This window comes from Aotus nancymaae, unplaced genomic scaffold (assembly GCF_030222135.1).
Source record: "Aotus nancymaae isolate 86718 unplaced genomic scaffold, 86718_ANA_hifiasm-v0.15.2.pri h1tg000036l, whole genome shotgun sequence".
Lineage (NCBI taxonomy): Eukaryota > Metazoa > Chordata > Mammalia > Primates > Aotidae > Aotus > Aotus nancymaae.
In genome coordinates, this window is record NW_026988450.1 from 34,645,138 (window position 1) to 34,660,209 (window position 15,072).

Genomic DNA, 15,072 nt, shown 5'->3' on the forward strand with positions numbered 1-15,072 from the left:
TCAAGGACTTCACTTGCCAACCATTTAAGAAATACAGATTTACATACATACTTTCAAGGCATATCTGTGAAAATGCCAGTCCTTTAAATACTCATCTACTCAACCTTTCTGCTAAAGGGAGCACCACCTGAGTGACTTGCCCACACTCTGAGCTCTTCCTGCCTCCAAATGAATTGGTGATTTTCCCTTCCTGCCTCCAGTGTGTTGGTTACTATTGCCATTCTTATCGAGGGTAAGGGCCCAGGCCCACCGGCTTGGAGTTACCTGTCTCCTTCCCTTTCCTTAGGCTCTCGTAGTAAATGCCACCAATTCTATCTTCACAACCCCTCTGGTGTTCTTTCCTTCCTTCGCCTTTCATCACCATTGCCTCTCACCTGCTGACATAAAATCACATCCTAACTGACCTCATTGCCTAAGCCTTTGCTCCCTCATATCCAGCTAAAGACCTACTGCAAGAATGATAGCCCCGAAGCCCTGTTCCAATCTGCTCATTCATGGTCAGGGAATTTCAACAGCTTCCCACTGCTTTCCATAAAAGGCAAACACCACCACCTAGCAGGCAAGGGCCTCAGATCTACTTCCCCAGATTTTTATTTCAATAGTTTCCTTTATACTGTTTATTTTTTGGTAAAGCAGGACAATATATTGTCCCCAAATTTATCTTCTTTCCTTTTTTTTTTTTTTTTAAATAGAGACAGGGTCTCACTATGTTGCCTAGGCTAGTCTTGAGCTCCTGGGCTCAAACAATCTGCCCACCTTGGCCTCCCAAAATGTTGGAGTTATAGTGTGAGCCGCTGCACCTGGCTGTTATCCCCAAATTTATTCTGTGTGTCTCTCTCTTTACCTTTAGGCTTTGCCATGTGTTGCTCTTTAATGTGAAATGCCCAGCTCTTGTCCCAAACTCACATATTCACTTGTGAAAATCTAACCTATCATTCAAAGTATATCTCAGATGATAGGTATTTCTTGAATAAAGTCTTTCATCTTTGCATTGCCATAGAGTTTGTTTTATATCTTTCTTATGACACCACCCACATTCGAACCTTGCTTATATTTTTGTGTATACTTGTCTCTCCACCAGATAGGTAGTAAGACCCTTAAAATCAGAAACCAAATTTTGTCAATCCTCGAAAACTTCCATTCTCTTTAGTTGATAGTAAAAATAAATTGTTAAATATCGGAATGAATAAGCAAGTGAATTGATTTTGCTGATTTATTTCTACAGAACCTAAATTAGTGATGTTGTGAACAAACACTTCAAGCACATCCAAAATAAAAACTATCTGGAACTAGAATAACAGAATCTTTAATCACGCTGCACTGCTATAATACACACTGAGCTATGAAAAATCTCATGCTGGAAGAGATGCCAGAATCTTAGTACACTATTTTCAGGAAAGAGTTACCATTTCTTTCCCTAAGACGTGACCTTGTCTTAGTATCAGCAATGTGAAACCTAACTGGGGAATAAATAAGTTTCAATTTTTAAGAGGTCATAAACTCTGACAGGGCTGGGAGTATCAAGTTAACTTGAGCATTAGCCACCCTGAAGTGCCAGCCGAGGGGCATGTGGAGAGAAGGGTACTGAGGGTGGGTGTGGGTGCTCGGCTTCTAGACAGTACTGGCAGCAACAGCTGCCGCTGGGTTCTGGAGGCAGCCCTCTGCTCTCTCTCTGTGGGGAAGAGATCCAGGAGGAGATGGGGAGGTCGGTCTCAGATGGGGCAGGGGCCTAAGAGGAGGCCTCAGGCCCTGGCTGGAGATATAGCTGGGCTATATGAAGCAGAATACTTAGTTATGATATCATTGGTGAATAAAAAGCTGAGGGAATCTCAGAACTGAGTTATAATACCTGCTTGTGAGTCTATATTACATTGGTGATGACAAAAGGTAACTTCTATGAACTTACAGAAACAAAGGATTATCTGGGGAGTAAACTTAACAGTGCTTCATTTCAGAACAACATGAAACGATTACAGGCACATAAATCTAGAAGTAGATAGCTTCATCTCTACCATAATGAATGATGAAAGGTGAGATTAAATGATTCTGAACGTTGCCTGACCTGATAAACCTCTATGACTTAAGAAAGTGAACCCTGCTTGGCTGGACAGAGCCTCCCTAATATTATTATGGTAAAAGGAATTTCTCACATTGCAGGCTGGGGAAGCCAAATATGGACTTTGTGCCACAGTGTTCTGCACCCATTCGTACATAGGGCTTTTGCTTTAAAATGAACATTTAGAAGAACTGGTAAATCATTTTATAAACTTTGCTTGTGTTATATTCTAAGTAAATTTATAAATAGTTGATCTTATTTTAAAATCATCTCCTCTTCACCTTCAATATAACCTGGGCTTGTTAATTTATTTTTAAGTTCAGGGAGAACAACTGTGGCATACACACAAAGAAAATGCCAGATACTGGGAAAGATGACAATTTCATTGCATATCCATGAACCCCTTTTCTTGCCAATGCCCTGCAGGTGAGAGTCAATCAGTAGAATAAGCAAGGCCCAGGACCTCCAAAATGAAGACTTTTATAGACCCAGGCAGAGGGCAGTGGCTCCCGTACGTACAGGGTTGATGTTTTGCCCGGGAATAAGGAACTCGGAACTCTTTGTGCCCTGAGTGGGTGCAATCAGTGAAACCCAGTAGATGTCTCTTGGTCTTTGGAGAAAAATTGCCTTTGCTAATATCCAGCGTACAGCTTGCTTCTGCAGGTCAACTTGAGCGGCCCTGCCCTGAAGAGGAACTGCAACTTTGAGCAGAACTATTGTTAATCCACACAGTTAAGGAGTTAAGGAAGAGAGAAGCCCCACCATACTCTTTTTTCCCTTTTTTTTTTTTTTTTTTTTTAAGAGACGAGGTCCCATTATGTTGCCTGGGCTGATTTCAAACTCCGGAGCTCAAGCGATCCCCTCAACTTCAGCCTCCCAAAGTGTTTGGATTACAGGTGTGAGTTACTGTGTTCCACCCATCATGCTGTTTCTCATCTGGAGCTTCAAAAGTTTTCTTTTCCACTTTTGCCTCCAGGGAAGATTGATTTTTGACCGTTTGCTCACAAAATCACCAATGGTAACAGTGTGAGAAAGGATAATCTATGTGACCACCATTTAGAGAAATGTAGATCAAAACAATGCGAGACAATGGGAGTGGGAGGCAAAATTCAAAAGACTGATAATATTCCTGTGGAAACATTAAGTACTCCAATAATTTATTTGCAGCACTTAGTTAAATTATAAATGGACATAGAGTTAGATTCAAATATCTCACCTTTAGCAGTCTCTGCAATTGAAAAATTAGTAAGAGTAATTGGAAATAAATGTGCAAGGATGCTAACTGAACCGATGTTTGTAAGAGCAGGCATTTCAAAGTAACCTAAAGGGGAATGGATAGAATAGTGATTCCGGACAACTGCATTTGTGATATTTTAAGTGTAAAAAGTGAGTTGAAGAGCAATGGCATAATATGAGCCTGATTTTGCATATAAAGTTTTTTCACATCTACACGCTTATGCATTCAGTGAAGAGAGTAGAATGAAACACCAATCTGGTAACGTTTGTTGCCTTGAAGAGAATATGACTGTAAAAGAGGACAGATTGTTAATTTTTACTCGATTTACATCTGTATTGTTTGATAACTGCAAAGAACATATATTATTTTTGTAACCAAATTATTTAAATTTTTTTCTTAAAAACCTCATATTTAAAAGTTTATAAGATTGTGAGATATTAATCTGAAGAATTTCAAATGAGAGATCATAGAATTTAAAAATTAAAAATTTCTTGCCTTAAGAATAAGTCAATATTTTAATAAAATCTTGTTCTAACCAATGAAAAAAGTTTTTAAGAGAAAAAGAACCATTTCTGTAGTTTTGACATGTCTACTGACAAGTCAATATAGCTGTCGTGCCCCCTTTTGGATACTATTTTATTGCCTTATAAAACTGGAAATCTCCTAACCAGATGAATACATGGAGAAGTTATTTTTCTTTGTGTGATCTACATGGTGATTATACTCCTACGAGGAAAAGAAATGTACTTGTTTGAAAAAAACCAAGGGAGTCAGGGGAATCTCACTCAACCCTGTAGCATAAGAAAAAACATTTAAATTAAATGATTGGAAAGAGAAAAACAAAGCTAGGGACAAGTTCTGAAGCATGTAAAAATCTTTACTTTGTGGTACCTTTAAGCGAGCGGTTCTTGAACATTTCTGTGCATCAAAGAGCTTTGTTAAAACACAGATTGCCCAGCCTCACCTTCAGAGTTTCTGATTCAGTAGGTCTGGGATGGAAGCTGAGAATTTACATTTCTAGCAAGTCTCAGATGAAGCTAATACTGCTGCTTTGAGGACCACACTCAGAGAGCCACTGCTCCAGATTTATTCCTTGTATACCCTTTGTCAGAAATGGCTAAGATTTCTAGAAGCAAGAATAGAAATAAAGGCAAGATGTACACAAGTGACATCTGGAACTGGGGTTGAGATTATGTATTATATACAATTTTTTAAAAAGTAAGACTACGACTAAGCTGTCTATTACACTAGATGTGCTGTTGTAGTATTTTGTATGTTGTGTAAAACAAAAGCATTGAATAAATCAAAAGTATTTAAGAGTAATAGAAAATTATTTATATGTATTAAATCTCACTTATTTTCTTTCCATTGCTTATAAGAGAATATGAGCTGTATAATTTTCCAGCTAGTTATCCATATTAGAAAATGAATAAAAATAGGATATTGAAAGAAGATAGAATGTTTATAAATTGTTTGTAATTTTAAAATTAGAAAATTAAATTTAAAGTTTAAAATTTAAAAATTCTACTTCTCTTTGGTTGTGGTACATGATTGCTTTAAAAATATGGATTTTTAAAAACATTTTCTTTGCGTGAAACAAACATAATATCTTTCTTTATGATCATTTCATTGTGACTGAGGCAGTTGAAATGCACAGTGTGCTCTTTTGTGTTTCCCTACGATTTTTCAGGATTTATTCTTCACTGTTCCTCAAATTAAACTTTTTTATTTGGAGAAAGAGAAACATGTAAAAAAAGAAAAAATTCAGATAATTGTAACTTTTTCTATCTTGGGGGCAGTGCCACATTTCTAAGGGGGTCTAAGCGCTGTGTATCAGAGCCAAGAGGCTACAGACTTGTCACTGTCATGCCAATCTTATGACTTTTCAACAGGTCCTCCTTCCCAGAAACCAAATCAGACTTTTTACTTGAACCAGTACCAAGCCTCTGGACACAGCTTCAAGGGAAGGATTTTGGGGTCATGGGTTTTTTCCAGGAAGGCTCAAAAAAAGCTTCCCTTGCAGTTTGAGTTTGAAGGCTATGGCTCAGTGGCAGATGTGGACACCTAAGAACATTTCCAAGGAAGTAGCCACTTCTCTCCCAGCCCTGAACCCTGATCTCTGGGTTCTTCCTTCTGAGATTCTCCCGTCTCAGTTAAACTGTGCTTTATAAGTACACGGCTATTTGAGATACTATTTTTAAATAATATGTTTACTTTGTGAAAGCTCTTACTTTAGGGAAGCCAGAGGTCAGCATTGCAGTGTGTTGACAGATCTGTGAAGTGGCTTTGCCCTACCACCCTCTTATTTATATCAGATTTCATCTTTCATGCTACCCTCTCTTTTCTAACTACTGTTTCCTAATGTTCTTGGTTACCCCACTTTGGAGATCACCCTGGATTACTTAGGACACATCTCTCCAACTTTCAATGCCTAACCTTGGCTAGTTAACCATCTTGAAACAAATTCATATCAATGCATTAATGACAGAAAATAGCTTAATGTGATAACTTCTAGTCACATCTTTGCTTTACATGGTGATTTTAAACTCCAAAGATCTAGGTAAAGAAATGCATTTTGAACAATGAAATGCCATCGACCGGTACAGCCAACAGGAAAGAGATATTTAACCAGAACAGCTTCCCATGGTCCCTTGCATCATAATAGCTAGTACATCTTTGGTTAATGCAAAAGTTGACTTACGAGAAAGCGTGTGAACAGGGTTGTCTTTTAAAAGTATACTCTAAATGGATACCTGAAGGGGAAATGAATGGGAACCTTGGCACTGTGTTGGGTTAATCTTGATATTCTCCATTCATCCCCTATGCCTGTTACCCATGTTAGTCTGTTTCTTATTAATTGGAAATTACTTTTACTTATGATTAAGAAACTGTTATAGTTCTGGACTGCTATGTAGAGGGTAGGATTACAGTTGAACAAATAGCCAAGTAATGTATTACCAACGAAGTTAAGATCCCTGGGCTGTGGCTATACTGGGTTTAAGGGGTCTAGCAAACTATTTCCTGTGTAGTGAGAAATAATATGACACCACACCTTTCAGAATCAGGCTAGGAACTGAAATGGGGGGAAGTTGAACCAGCTGTCTTTCAAGCTGAACCACATCATTAAGGGCTAGATGGCACAGCCATAGAATAGATTAGGACTATTACAGAGAACTAGTGATGTTTGTATATTAATATCTGTAATTTATAAACCCATAAGGATTTAGGCTTCTTGTACTTTTTATGTTTATTTGTACTAGTTTTCCTTCACTTTGACAGTCTCAACCTATCTCAGATTGGCAGGGAAATCAATTGAAGTAAGCTTTGTTCAGACGTTATTCAGACCTCTGGGGATACAAATGGTAGTGACTGTTATCATGGGAAGAGTGAAATTCAGAGGAAACTGAATCAAAACCTCCCAACTTAGGCATTTTTAAATAGGACTAAAACCTTGGAGTTTTTTTTTTAAAAAAAAACTTTTAAAGTCTTTTAGCTTTGTCCTATTTTATTTTAATTTTTTAGAAAGATATATGGGAACTTTATGATCACTTTGGATGCTTTTATTGTAGTTAGAGAGTAAAACATTCTAGCTCATTTCTATAAATATCGAACTCAGTAACCATGTCTCAGTAGAGATGCTTTTTATTTATAGAGAGTAAATAGAAAGTAATTTCAATTTTCTAAAAATGACTACTGTCAAAATTTATGACAACCTGTAGTATAAGTACATACAGAGACACTATTTTAAATGTAAGTCTTGGACTTTCTTTTCTCGGCTAATATTTATTTTTATTGACTTTTCTCAGAAATTATTTTAATCAGTCCTGTATTAAAAGATGCACAATTTCAAATTTCTTCTCATCAGATTAAGACACAAAATAGGTTAAAATATAAATTTGCCGTTGTTATGTTTACATAGATCTTAGAAATGTTATATTTATGTTTTCGTACTATTCTGGATACTTCTAGGAATTTTAAATTTGATGTCATAATTCTTCTGTCACCTTTGGTTGTCTGCAGTTAACATGTGACACAGAGTGTGATATCTGACTGCCTCTCTGAATAGCTCCCAGCTATAATGACTACTGCCATCTTTAGGATTGATCCACAGATTCTGGATCTAACTTGTGTGCAGGTAGAGGGAGTTTAAAGGAGGTTTAAGTTACCCTGCCAACTCTAGTGACTCTTCATCCTTGGAGTCTGGTTATCTGATTCTGTGCCTTGTTCCTAGTAAATGGGGGTTCTAGCTCCCCTAGGATCTGAACTCATACCACAAATTGTGTAAAGATCAGTTTCTTTTCCCAAAGGTAAGACTTTGGCTTGATAATGATTCTGGTGCCCTAGGCATTCTAGGTTTGTTAATCTTAATTCTTTTGGTCATGCATTCCTTTGAAATTATGATAAAAGTGAGGTTTGTTTCCTTTGAAAATGCACATAGTCTCAGGTGCGTGTGCACATACACACATGCTCACAATTTTGAATACAGTTTCTGGGCTTTCATGAATTTTAAGGCAACCCCCAAAGAATGAGATCTCTGAATATTGCAGGCTTTAATGTCACGTGTAGTACACCCAAGCAGAAATCAGACCAGCTGAGACAGCATCCTAAATCACATGACATTAAGCCTGTCTTGCCCTTTGGTGCACCATAATCTTGTCAGCAGTAGTCAGGTAGGGTCCACCCAATACAAATATTTGTCCAAAGCAATACCCAGAGAGGTACAATGATTTACAACTTAATGAGAAAAATAAAATCATTTGTTGAGCATAAATGAAGCTACTTTAGAGAATGAGAATGATAAAGATTTTACTGTGTTGATAAAGATTTAATTGCACTCAGTGAATTACAGAGCAGCAAGTTTCTGATATTTACTTTCAGTTCCTTTTCACTGAGGAACTTTTGAACTAACATCCATTAAACACCAAGTATATGTTAGGTCCTTAGCTGGATGTTGTGGATAAAAAAAATGAGTGAAGAGCTCATAATGTTGTACAGGAGAAAGATGTGTAAGTGAATAACAATGAAAGGCATTGCTACTTTTTAAGCGTAGACTTTGTGCTAGCGGTTTCACATATATTATTTTACCAAATCTTTAAAATAATCCTAGAGGCATGTGTATTTTTATTCTCATTTTACAAGTGATGAAGCAGTATCATGGACGATGGACCATATGCCATGGTAGAACTAAAGTTCAGACCTGAGCACAGGGAAGACCCAGGTTTTCTGGAGGCCCTCTTTAAAAAAGAATATACCTTGTACTCATCAGAAGGCTACTATGAAACAAAAAGAAAAGCCAACCAGACAAAAATCCAGCAGAAAACAAGTGTTGGTGATGATGTGGAGAAATTAGAACCCTTGTGCATTTCTGCTGGGGATGTAAAGAGGTGTCACCATTGTGGAAAACAGTATGGTGATTCCTCAAAGAATTAAACATAGAATTACCATATGGTTCAGCATTCCACTCTGGGTATATGTCTAAAAGAAGTGAGAACAGGGACTTCTACACATATTTGTACACCTGTGTTCATAGCAGCATTATTCACAATAGTCCAAAGGTGGAAACAAACCCAGTGTTTATTGTCAGATGAATGAATAAACAAAATGGGGTACTACATATACAGTAGTTTCCCCACTAACCAAAGCTTTGCTTTCCTCTGTTTCAGTTACGAATGATCTACCACAGTCTAAAATTATTAAATGGAAACTTCCAGAAATAAACAATTCATATGTTTTCAATTGCATGCCATTCCAAGTAGTGTGATGACATCTCACAGCATCCCACTCCATCCTGCCAGGGGCATGAATCTTCCCTTTGTCCATCAAATCGCCTCTGTACACGCTGCCCTCCCCTTAGTCACTTAGTAGCCTTCTCCGTTATCAGATTTTCTGTTGCCATGCTGCAGTGCTTGTGTTCAAGTAGCCCTTATTTTACTTCATAATGGCCCCAAAGCCCAAGACTTGTGATGCCGGTAATTTGGATATGCCAAAAAGAAGCCATCAGTCCTTCCTTTAAGTGAAAATTTGAAAGCTCTTGACTTAATAAGGAAAGGAAAAAAGTCATACATTGAGGTTGCTAAGATCTGTGATAAGAACAAACCTTCTATCAAGGCAATTGTGAAGAAGGAAAAAGAAATTTGTGCTAGTTTTGCTGTTGCAACTGAAACTGTAAAAGTTACAGCTAGAGTACATGATACATGTTTAGTTAAGATGGAAAAGGCAGTGAATCTGGGTGGAAGACATAAATAGAAAACGTGTTTTGATAACAACTTGTTGCACCGGAAAGCACTAAGCATGTGCGAAGACTTCAGCAAGCAAGAAACAAGTGACCCCAAGCCATTTACTACTAGTAAGGGCTGGTTACACCGATTCAGGAATACAGAAGGTCAATAGCAGCCTATGGCTATATCACAATGCTTACATATTCACCTCCTGTCATCTCATCACAGAGGCATCGCACCATCTCCCATCACCACAAGAAGGGTGAGTACAGTACAATGAGATATTTTGAGAGAGAGACTACGTTCACATACTTTTATTATGATATATTGTTATAGTTGTTCTATTTTATTATTAGTTATTGTTGTTAATCTCTTCCTGTTCCTAATTTATAATTTAAACTTTATCATAGGTGTGTTTGTATAAAAAAAACAGGGTTTGGTACTATCCATGGTTTCAGGCATCATCTTTAACATATCCTCACAGATAAGGGGGACTACTGTATATACGAGGGGATATTTTTCAGCCTTAGAAAGGAATGATACATGCTACAACGTGGATGAAGATTGAAGACACTATTTTAAGTGAAGTAAGCCAGATACAAAAGGACCAATACTGTGTGATTCCATGTACATGGGATAGCTAGAATAGTCAAATTCATAGAGACAGAAAATAGGGTAATTGTTGCCACGGCTCAGGGGAGGAAGGAGTGGGGAGTTTTTGTTTAATGGATATGGAGTTTCAGTTTGGAAAGATGAAAAAGTTATGGAGGTGGAGTGTGATGGAGGTTGCACAGCAATGTCAATGTACTTAATGCCACAGACCTGTATATCCTAAAATGTTTAAAGTAGTAAATTTAATTTTACCACAAAAAAGAATGTAAACTTAATAATAAAAATTAGTGACAAAGGTGAATATCTATTTAGGACAAGGAAAATGATTTATAATAAATCAAATAATTTAAAAAGTTAAATATCAAAAATATTACAGAATCAGAAAAAAACCACATTTCATATTCAGCAACTGCCAGATGCAATTCTCTAATAGCTTTTATCTATAGTTTAATTTCATAATTCTGGATTATCTCTTCATATGACAACAATTTTATATATTTTTTCTTATTAATATTGGGATTCATAAAACTTCACACATATTTGAAGTACAGCTGTAGGTTTGTGTCTTAATTCACAGGATTCTTTAATTTTGTATTATTTTCATCAAAAAATGTTTTAACATATGTGGTTTTAATTGCATATAAGACATTATCACATAGATTCCTGAGAGAAACCTCTGTCTTGACTAGGTTTTCTGGTCAAACTCTAAAACCAAATTCTCTGCCTACAGTTTTACACATTGGATGATTGAAATTATTTCCCATGGATTAGCTCTGTCTCTGTGAATTTCACCATTTGTTTCTCTTCAATAACCTACAAATTTCCGAACCTAGGAGTAATTTCACTTCTCTACATGACTTCTGGCCCTGCATATTTGTTTTGGTATAGTGGGTGCTACCCTGAATGTCTAACAATAACTTATCAACATACAGAAATGACTGATAAATTTGTCCCACTAAAGCTAAACTAAAATTATTCTCAACTCAACTTCCCCCATTTGGGTTTCAGAAATGCCTGCAGCCCCTCCAGCCACCTGATACAGGAAATATGATGCCGGAAAGTCACAGCAAAATGATAATGGAGTTGACTGGTTGTGGTTAAATATCTTTTGCAAATTTTATATAAAACATATGATTGTGTGAACATATTTCTTGTGCGCTTCCGGGATATTGGAAGTAAATCAAGCAAGTGAGTGGTCTTAAAGCTTAAGCATCATTTTTACAATGTCGCCACCTCTGCCTAAGTCTGTCTCACTCGGACAGTTTTGCTTCTCTCCACTGTGCTATTCTACCTTAGATAATTGTAAAACATTGAGATAAGGGCAATGAGAAAAACCTAGTTAGACAGTAAGGGCACACTAAGGAAAGACACATAGAACATCCTGGAAGGAAGGCTTTGGAGGGAAGATCTCATCTATCTCACGCTGGCCTGTCCTGGCATTGCATTGTTTTATGTTATGTATTTTGTTACCACTTTCAGAAAATTAACAGCACCAGCTCTGCTCACCTAGCACATCTAATGCCATATCCCACCCACCTGCCCTACACTGACCAGTGGTGTCATAAAAGATGTTTTTTCCTTTTATTTTTGAAAAAAAAAAAAAAAGATTAGAACAAATAGAAAAATTAGAACCAATGTTGGCATAATGGAAACAAGGAACAAACTAGGTAGAAATATCCCAAGGGAAGATCTACATGCTCTAAATGAGTTTGTGTCTCTTGGAGAGGAATAAAATCCAGAGAAGGAAGCATGTTCAGATAAGATGGATGAAACTCAAAATAACTTGAGGTATAGTGAAGTCTCAGGTAGAACAACTGTATCCTGGCACATGCTATCCCACATTTCAAAAATAGAATGGTGGATGTAGGTGAGCTATAGATCATGAGCTTGATGCAAATTTAGGTAATATTCTAAGATAAAGTATTCAGTAGATAGTGTTAATCATGTAGGGAATAGTCAATAAAATGACAATAGGATATTGATATTGAACTGGATATAAAACATGTAAAAAGCAATAAAGAGATTCAATTCAGTTAAGTAGTGAATAATATCCTGTAGAGGGAATTTCAACTATCAAATTACACAATTATAAGTTATAAAAGAAGCTGGGCCATGGTGGCTCACACCTGTAATCCCAGCACTTTTGGAGGTCAAGGCTGGTGGATTGCTTGAGGTTAGGAGTTCAGGACCAGCCTGGCTAACGTGGCGAAACCCTATCTCTACTAAAAGTACAAAAATTGTCCAGGCGTGGTGGCACATACTTGTAATCCCAGCTACTCAGGAGGCTGAGACACGAGAATCTCTTGAACCAGGAGGCAAAGGTTGCAGTGAGCAGAGGTCATACCGCTGCACTCCAGACTGGGTGATGGAGTGAGATTCTGTCTCAAAAAAACAAAAAAGTTATAAAAGAGGCAACTTTAAAAATTGGGTAAGGGTACACATGATATACTAGACGGCATGAAATAGTGTGAGTTTGGAAAGCTCTGTTACCTCAAGGAGATGCCAGCATGTTGACCTTTGGGTCATGGAGAGGCACCCTGGGCATGTGTGGTACCTAATGAGGTCCCTGCTCCTCTTTCAAATTCTTTAATGGACACTGCAACCTCAGCCTTGTTTCTCTGGTATAGTAACCTCAGCCCAATCAGATCATACCTCTGTTCTCTTTATTTGCCTAAGTGACTTTACAATACTGGGAGAAGAGAGAAATAACTATAAGAATGTTGAAGTTAGTCAAAGCTACAATAGTAACATATTTGTATTAGGTTTAGAAATTTAATTATTTAATCATTGGATAACCTTTGAAAGATTGTTTAAGTTGCTTGAAGCATTTAATAGAACTTGATATATTAGAAAATTAGATGTATGAACCATATAATTATAATTTTAAGGATATAAGAGCATTTTCTTCAGTCTGTATACAGTGTTTGAATGTTTTAAGAGAACGTGACTTACTACTGCATACATTTGATTTATGACTTTTACTGCAATTGCTTGAATTATTAGAAACCCCCTCCCTGCTTTTCAAAACTTGCAAGATATATAAAAGATACTAATATGTCAGGCATTTGAAATGTTTGAGAGATTCAGATAAACTAAATTTGTAATTGATATAATATATACATTTAAAGGAACTTAGTTAACCAAGTCTATCAATTGCATTAATTATTTAGGGGAATTCATGTCAAATTGAGCATTAATCATGGAGTAAGTTTAATGGTAATTTATGTTATCCTTTTCAAATTTCCAGATTTACAGAGATCTACTTGATAAATATAAAAGCTTTAGAAAAACTGGTTTTTAATATTTGCAGCTTTCATTCATTAAGTAGTAATTAAGATGTAAGTAGGACTGTATTTTATAAGATTTAAAGATTCTTTTGGCAGTCAGACAAAACACTTCAATGCTCGGCTAAAGTCTTTGTTACTTACAGCTCCGAATGAGAGAAGGCTGCCACAGAGGACCATGCAGTGGGTTGTGCCTGAGGACTGGGTACCGCAAGGTTCAAGGGGAAGGGGCGGCTTATGTATAGCAAAAAGGGTGGGGTTAGCTAGGTTTGAGTAATTTGCATAATTTTGGCGGGCTTTGGGACACGGGCGCTGTCCTTAGTTGTCTGATGTCTGGCCCTGTGGTGATTAGAGTGGGTACACAGTGGCCCCCATGTGTGAGGCCCTGATAAGAGAAGTGGTTGGGGTGTGGATTTAATCAGCAGCTCAAGAAAGGAACTGACTAGCCTCTAGCCAAGGCCTCAAAACCAGGTCAAGACAGCACAATAAATCAATAAAAATACCATGTATGAAATATATTTAGTCACTAATTCCTTTATATCATGATGTCCATTTTGAGCTCAATTATTTGGGGTATTTGAGTGGCCTGAATAGTAGAGGAGAATTCTAGAGAATAGGGCCTAAGTTGCACTAAACAGCATAGAAAACATTTTATCATTACAGTAACAAGGAAGAAACCAAGTAGAAACATGACAAGTCCCTGAAGGCTGACTTGTAACCAGGTTCCCACTTATTTGGTGTTAGCCAGGAGAATACATCAGTTATGGCAAGGGCCTTTAGTCATATTTTGACTGAATTTTAGAGTGTGTTAAATATATAAGGCATGTTTTTTTAGGGTGATGGTTTTGTGATCCAGGCTTTCTATTAGAATGACCTCTTGATTGGTGGTATTAACCCACCTGCAATAAGAAGCTCTAATAATGTTACAAACACCTCTTTGACTACTTAATATGTTATCAAGGACAAATTTACTGTTAAAAAACATTTTTTGCAAAAGATCCCTGATCTAGCAGGACTATTATTTGCTGGATACATATAGGGTAGTGTCAGTGATTTTTGACTGTTGGGCTAAAGCAATAGTCCTTGTGGCCATCACAGCAAGTCCCAGAGCAGTGGTGAGTCCCAGGATTATAGGTATGAATGTGGCACATCAATGACATTTGGCTGGGTGGGGAAAGAATTATCAACATTTATGCAAATAGGAAGGCCAAGAGAGGCCAGAATGCGTCTTGTGGTTTCTAGTTTCAGGATAATGGAAGGGCAAAGTAGAGGGAATAAGCACACTTGTTTGTTGGTACATAATATAGTTTCATGGCATTACCGTTAGACTGGAAAACTGTACCTTGATTTAGGTAAACGGAAATTACTAAAGAACAGGACTGGAGGGAGACAGTGGCTTTTGCTGGGCGTATGGTGAGAGTGTGCAGTTATTCATTGGGTAGCCCATATGTGGTATGTATTGAGGAAACATTAGTGCAGTTGCCACTTGCCATGAGGGGGCACCCTGATACAGGAGAAGAGGTAGTTTGGAAATGGTTTTAATTTCTCAATGTTTTTCATCTCTAGGGCAGTTATCAGTTGGGTAAATGTATGGTGTGGGCTATGTGGAAGCAGGCTGATGAGTTATGGATAGTCAGTGCAGAAGAGTCTACTGCAATCAAATAT

At 37.3% G+C, this 15,072-nt stretch overlaps 1 protein-coding gene across 2 annotated transcripts in view; it reads right to left on the reverse strand.

Moving 5' to 3' along the window:
• Positions 1-13,635, reverse strand: part of CA1 (carbonic anhydrase 1) — a 46,967-nt gene extending 33,332 nt beyond the window's left edge. For both annotated transcript variants that reach the window (XM_012471023.2, XM_012471021.2), the window contains exon 1: positions 13,552-13,635. The gene's annotated coding sequence lies outside the window, so the exon portion shown is untranslated. The remainder of the gene's footprint in view (positions 1-13,551) is intronic.
• Between the last annotated feature and the right edge of the window lie 1,437 nt (positions 13,636-15,072).